We start from the raw sequence: 11,706 nt of genomic DNA on the forward strand, positions 1-11,706 counted from the left end.
GAGAAGAAGCGAAGGGGAACTGGTATCTTCTATTGGCTTTTCCCCTATAAAGAATAATTTGGTTTCATTATCTTTTCTTGGCCTTTCCCCAATTCTTTCTCCAATTATTGGGGAACTAGTCAAAATAGCAAACTGAGGATAATGTCCAAAAAAGAAGTCTAGCTGTCAGACAAAATTGAGGTAATGAGATGAAGTAGCAAAATGGATCTTCACTTTACCTGCAACATAAATAACTAATCTACAAGTTAGTCATTGGTTGATAGTCAAATTTTCGACAAAAAGACAAGTAACTGTGCAAAGAAAAAGTTGATCAATCAAGACACAAAGACAAAGACTTAGATGAAGTAGCAAAGTGAATCCCTTTTCTTGATTCGAAGTCTTCGGTGGTGTTTGTCTTATTCTTGTGCTTCAATTATTTTCATGTTTCTAAAATTCAAATTCTCTCCCGTGATAAAAAATGGATTGCGCATACAAGCAAAACAATATTATAAGCCACAGTTCTCCGAGCCACGACATGGTAAATTGTGGCTATCAATTTTTATACACATGTGGCCTCAAATACATAAGCCACGGTGCAATTAAAACAAAGGAAGATAATTGATTAGAACGTCTCTAAAAAAACAGTGGCTCACAAAACAAAAAAAGGTAATAGCTATTGTAATTCTTGGAAGATTTACCTTCGATGACATTGGCTTTAGACGAAATTTCTTTGGCTCTGATGACTTTGTCCTGCATACAGTTCTTTTCTTTGATTCGGATGTGCACAATTAAGTCAAGGCTCATTTGCTTCCTTTTGTGCTTCATGCTGTTCTTGTAGTCCTTCCATGATTTAGGGAGCTTTTCAATGAGACTTCCACACACAAATGTTTTAGGACACATCTTTGCTCTCCACCATTTGGAATTGCAGGAAATTTCCAATTGCATATTTTTGGGTGCCAGCATCTTCGATCATGTACTTTTTGTTCAAATTCTCCCAAATCTCTTTTGCGGTTTTGTATGAACAATATATATCAAACAACTCGTTAGAAAGTATGCTCAAAATTGTGTGCCTACATATTTTGTTTCCTTTCTCCCACTGTGCTAGTGCTTTATTGTAGTTGTCGGTTCCTTCCATTGGCTTGAGCTTGGTAAGGTAGGTGGAGAGGTTGAGAACATCAAGGGTGGAAAACACTCGTTCTTGCCAGCGTTTAAAGAAAGCTCCATTGAAGGTGTCAATCTTGGAAACATCAGGAAGTTTATCTTTATTATAAACATGCATGATTAAATAGGCTCCAAAGTTGCATCACATGGCTCCAAAGTTGCATAACATGGATTCCAATCAATCCAAAGGTTGGAATTTATGTAGAGGTGGCCTTATTTCAACATAGTGGGTGGGCTAACATTTGATTTACATAGTTTGGGCTTGGACAACTTAGCCTAAGTTGAATATTCTAAAAATTCAGCTTTGAGCTCGAGTGGCACGTAGATCCACCCTTGTTTTCGCATCGAAAACTAGTGAACCATAATCTGCTAACTATGTGTCGTATCGTGTGAAAATTGCACATAATTGTTACTGTAAGCCTAATTACAAAACCTAACACAATCCTCAATAGGCAAATTAAGAATAGACTGGGGTGGCCAACGAGATCTAGCTCATTGGAAAAGGGTTTTAAACATGCAAGCCAATGATTTATTTGTGGAAAAAGGTATAACTTCACATTTTTAATCTATTGATTTAATATATTATTAATATAATGCATCATGGTTAGTGCACAATTGCCTGAAGAATGATGAGACTTAATCGTAGAGTTGAAGGCCTGAGGCGTAGTGAAACCTTAATCAGAATAAAATTCTAGATATAGTATGCATCATGGTTACAGATCAGTAGTACATATATATTGGTAGCTAGTTGATTATTTGAAACAATGGCAATGGAAATGATAATTAATAACATCAATATTCTTATGGAACCATCTTTAAATTTTTCTCAATAGCACTTGATTCACTAAATTGTCTACGTTTGTGGATGAAGAACCATGTGGACCAGTAGCTTCTTCTGCAAGTTTCTTCCACTCCATGACCTTATTTTTAATCTTCTTACCCTTCTCTCCCTCCATTAACTCTTTGACAAGCTTCTCTACCTCATCCCTCTTCACATCATTACTAATCTCCGTGCCAATGCCCCATTCATTGCAAGTATAGCGACAGTTCATTTGCTGTTCTGCGAAGAATGGCCAACAGAGCATAGGAACTCCTGCAGTAAGGCTCTCAACCGTTGAATTCCAACCGCTGTGCGTTAGGAATCCTCCAACAAAGAGTTCCAATTCTCATTCTACTTCTGCTTTGAATAAGAATAAGAAAAATACTATCATTTCAATAAATATATATATATATATATAATTTTAAAATACTATATCATTTCGGTGACCACATTTTGAATTTATGTATGCACTCGTGTTGGTCCAAGTATTTCGAAAAGGTAGTCATTTATTGATAGATAGTCAACTTTTCCAGCCCACAAATATCTGTGCAAAGACAAAGACAAAGACAAATTGGTTCCTCTGTTCTTGTTGGTATTCTTCAAATTCAACATTATCTTGTATCTTTCAGTCATAAATATTACATCTTAAAACCATATCAGACACTAAGATAAATTTAAAACTTATAGCTGATGTTAACGCAGCTTTCCTTTTCTAGCACACACAAAAATCAACTTCAAAATCTCCTATTTGCAATTAGTTTTCTTGTTGTAAATCGGATTGTATTCATGTCTATATTATTTTATCTTAAATAGACTTCTTGTATTTGTATAAATAGGGATTTTGTGTAATTTTTTTTAATACAAGGAAATTTATTCTCTACATGGTATCAGCCTTACCTAGAGTTTCATCCAACCTTCTCTTTTAGGTCTACCTCATGGCTTCATCTAACTCCACCATCTCCCTCCCTAGCCCCAATGCTTCTCATTTATCACGCTTATTGACTCCAACTACCTCATTTGGCTCTATCAACTCAAACCCTTCTTAGTCCATCATGACCTATCGATGGCACTCATAAACAACCCTCTACCCAAATCTCCACTTCTACTACCGAAACACCCACAACCACCACTGCCACTCTTACCCAAACCAATCCCGCCCATGCTCAGTGGTACCAACAAGACCAACTCATTGTCAACTACATCACCAGTACACTCTCTGAGTCCATTCTCTCTCTCATTGTCGGCTGCACCTTACCAGGGATCCTTGGGAGTGTCTTCAATGCCACTTCTCTCAACCCAGTATGGCCAGTGAATTTGCTCTTCATTTTCAACTCATGGATATGTAAAAAGGCTCTCAACTCATTCGTCATGCCAAGTCTCTTGCCGATTCACTTGTTGCCACCAATGAACCTGTCTCCTCAAAAGAAATTGTCATTGCTATGCCTCGGGGTTTAGAACTCGATTACAAAATTCTCGTAACTGCAATTCTCAATTTTCCTATGCTTCTTGACTTTGCTGATCTTCATTCTCATTTCTTAGCTTTCGACGCACATACTCTTTGTATCTCTCCTGATCAAAACACAACACTCATGGCCACCCAATCTTCTCCTCAGACCACCAGCCACACTTCCTCCAATTCACATGATGGTGGTGGCTGAAGGAAACATGCATCTAATGCTTAGAAAATGAACTTTAGCCACAACCTATACAACAAAAACATTCTAAGTGGCGGATTCATTTTGTTTATACTAGTTGAGCTAAACCTCTTTCATTTTAAACCAAGTATCTTAGCCTAGTCTCTTTGAACATAAAAAGGAAAAGAAAAAAGGGAATAGATATTTACCCTTGATGACATTTTCTTGATTTCTCAAGAATGATCACCTTTGTTGGAAAAGCCTTTTCTTTCTCTTGACTTTGACTCCTTCACCTTAAGGCTTCAAGATTGGAGTCCTCTACCTCACCACACCAAATGCTCGTAGCGATGAAGAGAAGGCAATCAAGAAGTATGGATGCTAGTCTACTTCTTGATTGGACCAATTTTTGGTTTATGAAAGATGAGGTACAAAGATGATCACTCATCAACCAAAGTTGGAAACCAAAAACACTAGCTTGGTTTTCTCCAACACTTAGCTTATACAGGACAACACAAAAGGCAAAGGGAGAGCTTCCCCTTAGTTGCCAAAATTTGGGTGGGTATTTTGGGCTCCATTTGGTCCATGGGTCATGTCATCTTATGCCACTTATCCCTTGGGCCCAATAGCCTTTTGGGTTATTTTGTCATTTTCCTTTTAAATCATATCTAAAAGCCCAATCCAATATTTCTATATGTCAATATTAATTCCATAATTAATCTTTTAATTATAATTTAACTATTAAATTATAATTATAGTCTTACTTAATTGACCCGGTCGAACTATTTGACTTTTCTCAATTGCTCCAGTCAATATGTTGACTTTTGACCGTTGACTTTGACATTTGATTATCAACCATTGACTTGTGTCTCCTCATTTGTACCTCTAATCACATTCTTTAGGTGTGTAGATCCGTAGGTTCCCTTTAGGAAGGTAGTGGATTGACTCAACTCCTCAGAGATGATATACGAATTAAATTCCATAATTAAATTCTTCCTATTAATAAAGGTTAATTGAAACCTTTTTGGACATCCACAAACCATGGTTGTTGCCTAGCAGCAAGTCAAGGTTATCCGAGCTAAATGAGATGTTGTGAAAGAACCTATTCAAATTGGAATGATCGTGTTAATACTCCTTATTCACATTATTAGATCATGGAATCCAATTGTCAATAGCCTAATGTGAATCATTCCTTTTATATGATTATCCTGGTAAGATTTGAAGACTTCTTCTTTCAAGTCTTATCCACTACTCTGTGCAGAGATTTGACCAATCATATCTTGGAGTATTCTCTCTCCTTTACTGAGAGTAGAGATTCCTTATTGTACATTTATTTGCTTCCATGACTCTATTAAGAATCTTGATAAGCACCTTTAAGCTATACCTAATTCAGCATGACCATATAGTGCCCTCAAAGATTAACATAGCCACAAAACATCAATCTGAGTCTAAGGATTAGTTTGCACCATTGCAATTTATGAGTTCCAGCTTGACATGTTAGTAAAGACTTCCATGCTCTAACTCATGTGTTGGATCGTGTTCAATGTACTTGTTCTTCTACAAGCACCTACACACATATCAATGTGTCTCCACACTTAATGACTTGAGACATTTCCATTCCCTACACATAGAGATGATACTGTGTGTACTGGTCTTTGAGGAATATTGATGCCCAATCAATATTCCTATGACTAGGAACATATTCAGGATTTAGGGATGATGAGAAGTCTCCATGTATGCAATCTCATTACATAGCTCTCATATCAACTTGTGTATTCCTTGAACTATGGTTGTTCTACATATTGAAAGATAATATAGGATGATTTAATGTATAAAACAACCTTTCTTGCCCATTGATAACATAATATGACTTTTATTAAAGATATCCTTAACTCTAACTATTACATAAGCAATTAGCTTTAAGGGCATATTTCTAACAGTGGCTCATTCAGTAACCGGCATGATAGCCGTGGTGGTTGGCGTAACTCTTCCCCTTCCTGGAGCAACCCGTGGAATGGCTCCCAGCAGCCCCTTTGGCCTAATCAACTGTGACCTCTTTTTGCTCCAAGTTCTAGACCTCAAAGAAACTGGCCTTCCTTTCAGTCCCCTTGAGCCCAATCTGTCATTCTAGCAAACATTATGCATGGTCCAACTTAGCTTCTGATGTCTTGGGACCAGCTTGGTGCACCACCTACAATACAAATCAACATACTACTGATAGTACCCTGCCACAGGTGCCACTCATTACATGACTAGTAGCCCTTCTAATCTCCAAACTCAACAGCCATATAAGGGTAATAATTATGTACTTTTGGTAATGGCAATTCTCTCTCTATCTCTCACACTGGCTTTCTTCCTCTTCTTCTTCTTCTAGGTTCTCACAATTTTTCTCTTCAAAATGTCTTTTGTCTTCCCTCTCTTTGTACTAATCTTCTCTCTGTTGCCCATTTTACATGTGATAATTTAGTTTTCTTTGTTTTTACACTTGACTTTTATCAAATATATGACTTACATACTGGTTCGTTACTCTTTCGGGGCCCTTCTAAAGATGGTCTTTATCCACTTTCCCTATCCTCTCGCTCATCCATCGTCCCCCATGCCCTTACCACCGTGCACTCTCCTGCTTGGCATCGTCGCCTTGGCCATCTATCCCATCTTGTGCTCTCTCACTTAGCACCATTTCTAGGCTTTAAAATTTCTCATGCTTTCTGTAAGGATTGTGCACTTAGAAAATGCACCAAACTATCCTTTTCTAGTAATAAAACTTTTACCCAATCTCCCTTTTTATTTAATTCACTCTAATGTATGGATGTCCCCCGTCATTTCAGTCACTGGTTAACGTTATTATGTCTTGTTTATAGATGACTTTTCTCGTTACTCCTGGATCTATCCTATGCATCATAAAAATGAGGTCTTTCCTCACTTTCAAACCTTTCTTGCCATGGTTAAAAATCAATTTCACAAAATTGTGCAAATCCTTCAATGTGACAATGACACTGACTATGTTAATAATGTTTTCTCTGATCTTTGCAGTCAATTAGGCATCCACCAAAGTTTCTCATGCCCTTACACCCCACAATAAAATGGCATAGCTGAATGTAAACACTGCCACATTGCCATCATGATCCACACCCTTCTTCCCACTTCCCACACTCCCCACGATCTCTAGGTCGAAGCTTCCCTTACTACTGTTTATCTCATCAACCTCATACCTACTTCCAATCTTCAATGAGACACTCTATACGCTCGTTTCTTCCAACATCCTCCCTCATACTCTCATCTCTGAGTGTTTGGGTGTTCTTGATTCCCTTATCTTGGAACCTATACTACCAATAAACTTACCAACCGCACCCTTGAATGTGTTTTCTTTGGATACAATTCTCATCACAAAGATTACCGTTGTTTACATCCCTTCATGGGTCGTGTTTACACGTCCCATCATGTTTTATTTAACCAAACACATTTTCCATTTTAACATTTACAGGAATCATATTCTTTAGAGCATGTGGATATTGAATTCCACCCAATTATGCCCTCATTTGCACCTGGGCTCGCACCAATCACTTATGCCCTGATCTAGGCCCGATCACTCATGACACCTCCCTGGTGTGCACCTTTCTAACTGCCACAGTCATTAGCCACAACCCAAGCCCAACAGCACCACCCAGTCTACTTCCCAAGCTCATTTTGCTCCGGCCTAACCCCTGCTCCAAACCTATTCCCGACGCCTTGCATACAACTCCCTCTACTTGTGCCTGAACTGAATTCCTCTATACACATTGGTTCCCCATGGCCCCTTCTAGCTCATCCTCCTACAACAGCAGCCCCGAACCCTTAACTCTAGCAGCTTTGCACCCACCAGCTCATGCCCCTGCTTCTTGCATGTGCACCCACCTTCAAGATGACATTCAAAAGACCAAGCTTCATACCTACAGCACGTTAAATACCCCATTCCTCGAGCCTTATTAACTGTTGTTGATCATACTGAATTACTTATTTTTCATAAGCTACTAAGCATCCTGAGTGGCATAACGCTATGACTGAATAGGTCAATGCACTTCTCAAAAATAATACATGGTCTTTGGCTCCTTCCTTTCCTTCTCATAACTTGCTTGAGTGCAAGTGGGTTTTTTGGATTAAGCGTCACTCTATGACTCCATTGAATGCTAAAAAGCCTGTCTGGTTGCCAAGGGTTTTCATCAACATCCGAGCATAAACTATGATGAAACCTTCAGTATTGTTGTTAAGCCTGCCATCATTCACACTATTCTCTATCTTGTAGTTGCTCGTTGTTGGTCACTTCGTCAACTTGATGTCAAAAATGAATTTCTTCACAGATTTCTTTAGGAATATGTCTATATAGCTCAACCCATGGTTTCATTGATCCCACTCGTCCATCTCATGCTTGGTTCCATTGCATCAGTACCTTCCTTCTCTCTTATGGGTTTTTCACGGAGCCAAGCTAACGCTTCATTATTTATGTTTCAACATGCCTCCCATACAATCTTTCTTCTTCTATATGTCAATGACATCATGGTAACTGGCAGTGATTTCACCCATCCCCAACAATTCCTATCTCTTTTAGGTGGCCACTTTGACATCAAAGACCTTGGTCCGCTCAACTATTTTTTGAGTTTACAGGTTCTTCATAAGGTTGGTACTCTACACTTCAATCGACTTAAATATGCACATGATCTTTTGCATAAAGAAAATATGAAAGAAAATATTCTCAACTCCAAACCTGCATCTACCCATTGGCTACCAAGGTTCTCCTCTTTATCTCTAATGTTGCTCTTATCGCCTACCCAACCGAGTGTCGCGAGCTTGTTGGTAGTTTATAGTATCTCACTCTTACTCGCCCTAACATATCTTTTGTCGTCAACATAGTTGCTCAGTTCATGAGTGCCCTTCGTACTTCTCACCTTGTTACCACCAAATGAATAGTTCAGTCAAGGGCACTATTGATCTCGGCCTCACCTTTACTCCCCAAACTGTCACAACTTGTCTCTCCGCCTACTCTAATGCGGATTGGGTGGAGTGCTCTGATTATCGTTGGTCAACCACTATATATATATATATATGATTACTCTTCGAACCAACCCTCATCTCCTGATGTTCCAAGAAACAACCCACTATCTCGCTCTAGTATATAATAGGAATACCGTGCCCTCTCTCATGCTTGTGTTGAAACCACTTGGCTCTACTCCTTTCTTCATGAATTGGGTGTGTGTATTCGGTTTCTAGTCCTACTTTATTGTGACAATCTCAGTACCACTTGCATGGCTGCCAACCCAGTTTCATGCTCGCACACGTCACATTGAATTGGACTACCACTTTGTCCAACCTATTTACATGCTGCGATTCCCAGTTTCCACAGCTCGGCCACGCGGGGAGGGTTTGTGGGTGTTAAAGCAACTTTCCTTTACTAGCACACATGGAAGTCATCTTCACAATCTCCTCCTAACAATTATTTTCCTGCTGTAAATCGGATTGTATTTATGTCTATATTATTTCCTACCTTAAGTAGACTTCCTTGTGTAATTTGTTTAATGCAAGGAAATATATTCTCTATAGTTGAACAAAAACTGAAGATGGTAAACATGTTGCCAGTTCATTGAACCAAGAACTTCTAGGCTTGCAGTGCACGATCTTGTTAAGTTTGTGGATGCAGAGAACATCTAGCTTCTTCTTGATTGCATTTCATTCATTAAATTGTCTAAGTTTGTGGATGAAGAACCATGTGGACCAGTGGCTTCTTCTGCCAGTGTTTTTCACTCTACGGCCTTGTTCTTCATCTTCTTACCCTTCTCTCCATTAACTCTCTAACAAGCTTCTCTACACCATCTCTCTCTCGACATCATTATTGATCTCCATCCCAATGCCCCATTCCTTGCAGGTATAGTGACAGTTTGTTTGATGATCAGCAAAGAATGGCCAGCACAACATAGGCATCCCTGCAGACACACTCTCAATCGTCGAATTCCAACCATTGAGTGTTAAAAATCCTCCAACTGTAGGGTGGTTGAAGGACTTGCTCTTGTGGACACCAACTTGCTTTCTAGAAAGAACTAGCTAGAAGGTTTGCATAACCCTTCGCTTTTTGTTCCTATAAATAGTACCCAATTTGTATAAGTAAAAACCCATGACTAGGATCCAACTCAGCAAGTTACCTAATTAAGCATAAAATCTGATTTATTGTACTTTTCAGATTCTAAAAATACCCCAAACTAAGCCATTATTGCATTTTATATATTAATGTAGGAATCAATATGGAAACAGTTTTTAATTGAATTGTATATAATGACAGATGTTGAATTTGGAAAGATCTCCAAATGGTTGTAATAGATGTAGGAATTAATTTTGAAACATTTTTATAAAAATTTAACAATAAATTCAAATTTAGGTAATCGGTTTGTTTAATAAAATGTTTATGTTATTTTCTTTTTATGAATTATACATGACTAATAATCCACTTTATAATTGTTTATGAATAAAACTATACATACTAATTATGTTGAAAAAATAATGAACCTATTACTTGTTTGTTTTATGAAAAACATAATTTACCTAGTATGAAAAGTGTACATAATTATCTATTCCAAATAATGTGCCTATACACATTTACAGGTATATTGTAAAATAATTTACCTGTGGGTAAATAATGCACCTATATTTTATATAAATTATTGTGTACCAATTTTTAATTATGAAAAATATACGCAATTACAAAGTAACTGACTTTTTTTTTTTTTGGTAAATAATATACCTATATTTTATATGTATATATTTATATTATATTTTCCATAGGTACATTATTGGATATGTAATTTACAGATTTTTTTTTTTGTGGTAATTTTAAGGGGCGAGATGTGAGAGGGAATGACAACTAAAAGAAATGGGGTGATTGATATGCTATTAATAGGGAGTATATTAATTACAATTATGGCAGTTAATGAAATGCTTGAAATAAATTATAAATAAAATATGAAGTTTGGTGGCAATGGTGGCAATGATGTAAAAATATAGAAATACTACGACCTCTTATATCCTACTAGTCATTTAAATTTGAAATTGGGTTTTACACATAGATTTATAGAGTGATGGGTATATGTTTAGGAAATAGAAAATGTAGGGATCTATATTGGACAAGTCCTAATTATAAAGATATTAAATAAGTAAAATAATGTAAATTGTATTGTGGTGGTGGAACGAAATAATGAATTCAAATGTGAATTTTATTCCATTATATCGAATGATACATTATATATTTTAAAGGTATTAGTTGGCCACGGTTTTAAAGTAGTGGCTCACAAAACAAACAAAAAAGCACTAGCTATCTTCATCATTTGGTAACGATTACGGGGATTTTTTTAAAAATTAATATTTTAACTAGTGAATGCAGACTTTTGCAAGGGTAGGAAGACATGGTGGGATCTACTATTTATAGGACGCGGACACTCTTTGTCGTGGCCACGACAAAAATAAATGTCAACATCCTTTGGTCACGGGTTGTTTGTAGCCAACATAAATTTTGGCCACATGCAATGTGTGATTTATAAGTGACTTTTCTAATAGTGAAAGAAAACATATTATTAGGCTACGCATGACATCATACATGAATAAGGGTGCAATATAGAGTAATACTAGAGATACCATCAATAATGAGGCGATTTTTTATTTATATAGATATGGATATGGACAGAGAGCTTCCATTGAGGGATCCCTCAAATAAGCTTATCAGAGGGACACCTCTTGTAGGGCCACTATGGATTGTATTTTACTAATCCAAACCATCTATTTTGTAGATACTCATTCAAAGATCATCTCTACAAAAAATCACTTGAATCCGATATCATTTGACCACTCAATTGAGTTATTGAAATTTTAGTACTTTCTTGAAGCACCATGTTCATTGATTTTGTAAGACACAATTGGATGTCGAAACAATGTCCGATTTGTCTAATTTTTTGTAAGGATGATCTATGAATGAAGACCTAAAAAATAGATGGTTTGGATCACTGGAAAAAAAATTGTAGGGTACCCTAAAGGGCGTCCCTCAAATAAAATTATTTGAGGGATCCCTCAATAGAAGGGGACTGTGGATATGGATAACAT

General features: G+C 37.2%; 1 pseudogene; it reads right to left on the reverse strand.

Annotated features, from left to right (window-relative positions):
- Nucleotides 1–1,955: 1,955 nt before the first annotated feature.
- LOC148918236 (UDP-glycosyltransferase 85A8 pseudogene) lies at nt 1,956–2,284 on the reverse strand (annotated as a pseudogene).
- Between the last annotated feature and the right edge of the window lie 9,422 nt (nt 2,285–11,706).

Source organism: Prunus mume, linkage group LG4 (genome assembly GCF_029339155.1).
Source record: "Prunus mume cultivar Tortuosa linkage group LG4, ASM2933915v1, whole genome shotgun sequence".
Lineage (NCBI taxonomy): Eukaryota > Viridiplantae > Streptophyta > Magnoliopsida > Rosales > Rosaceae > Prunus > Prunus mume.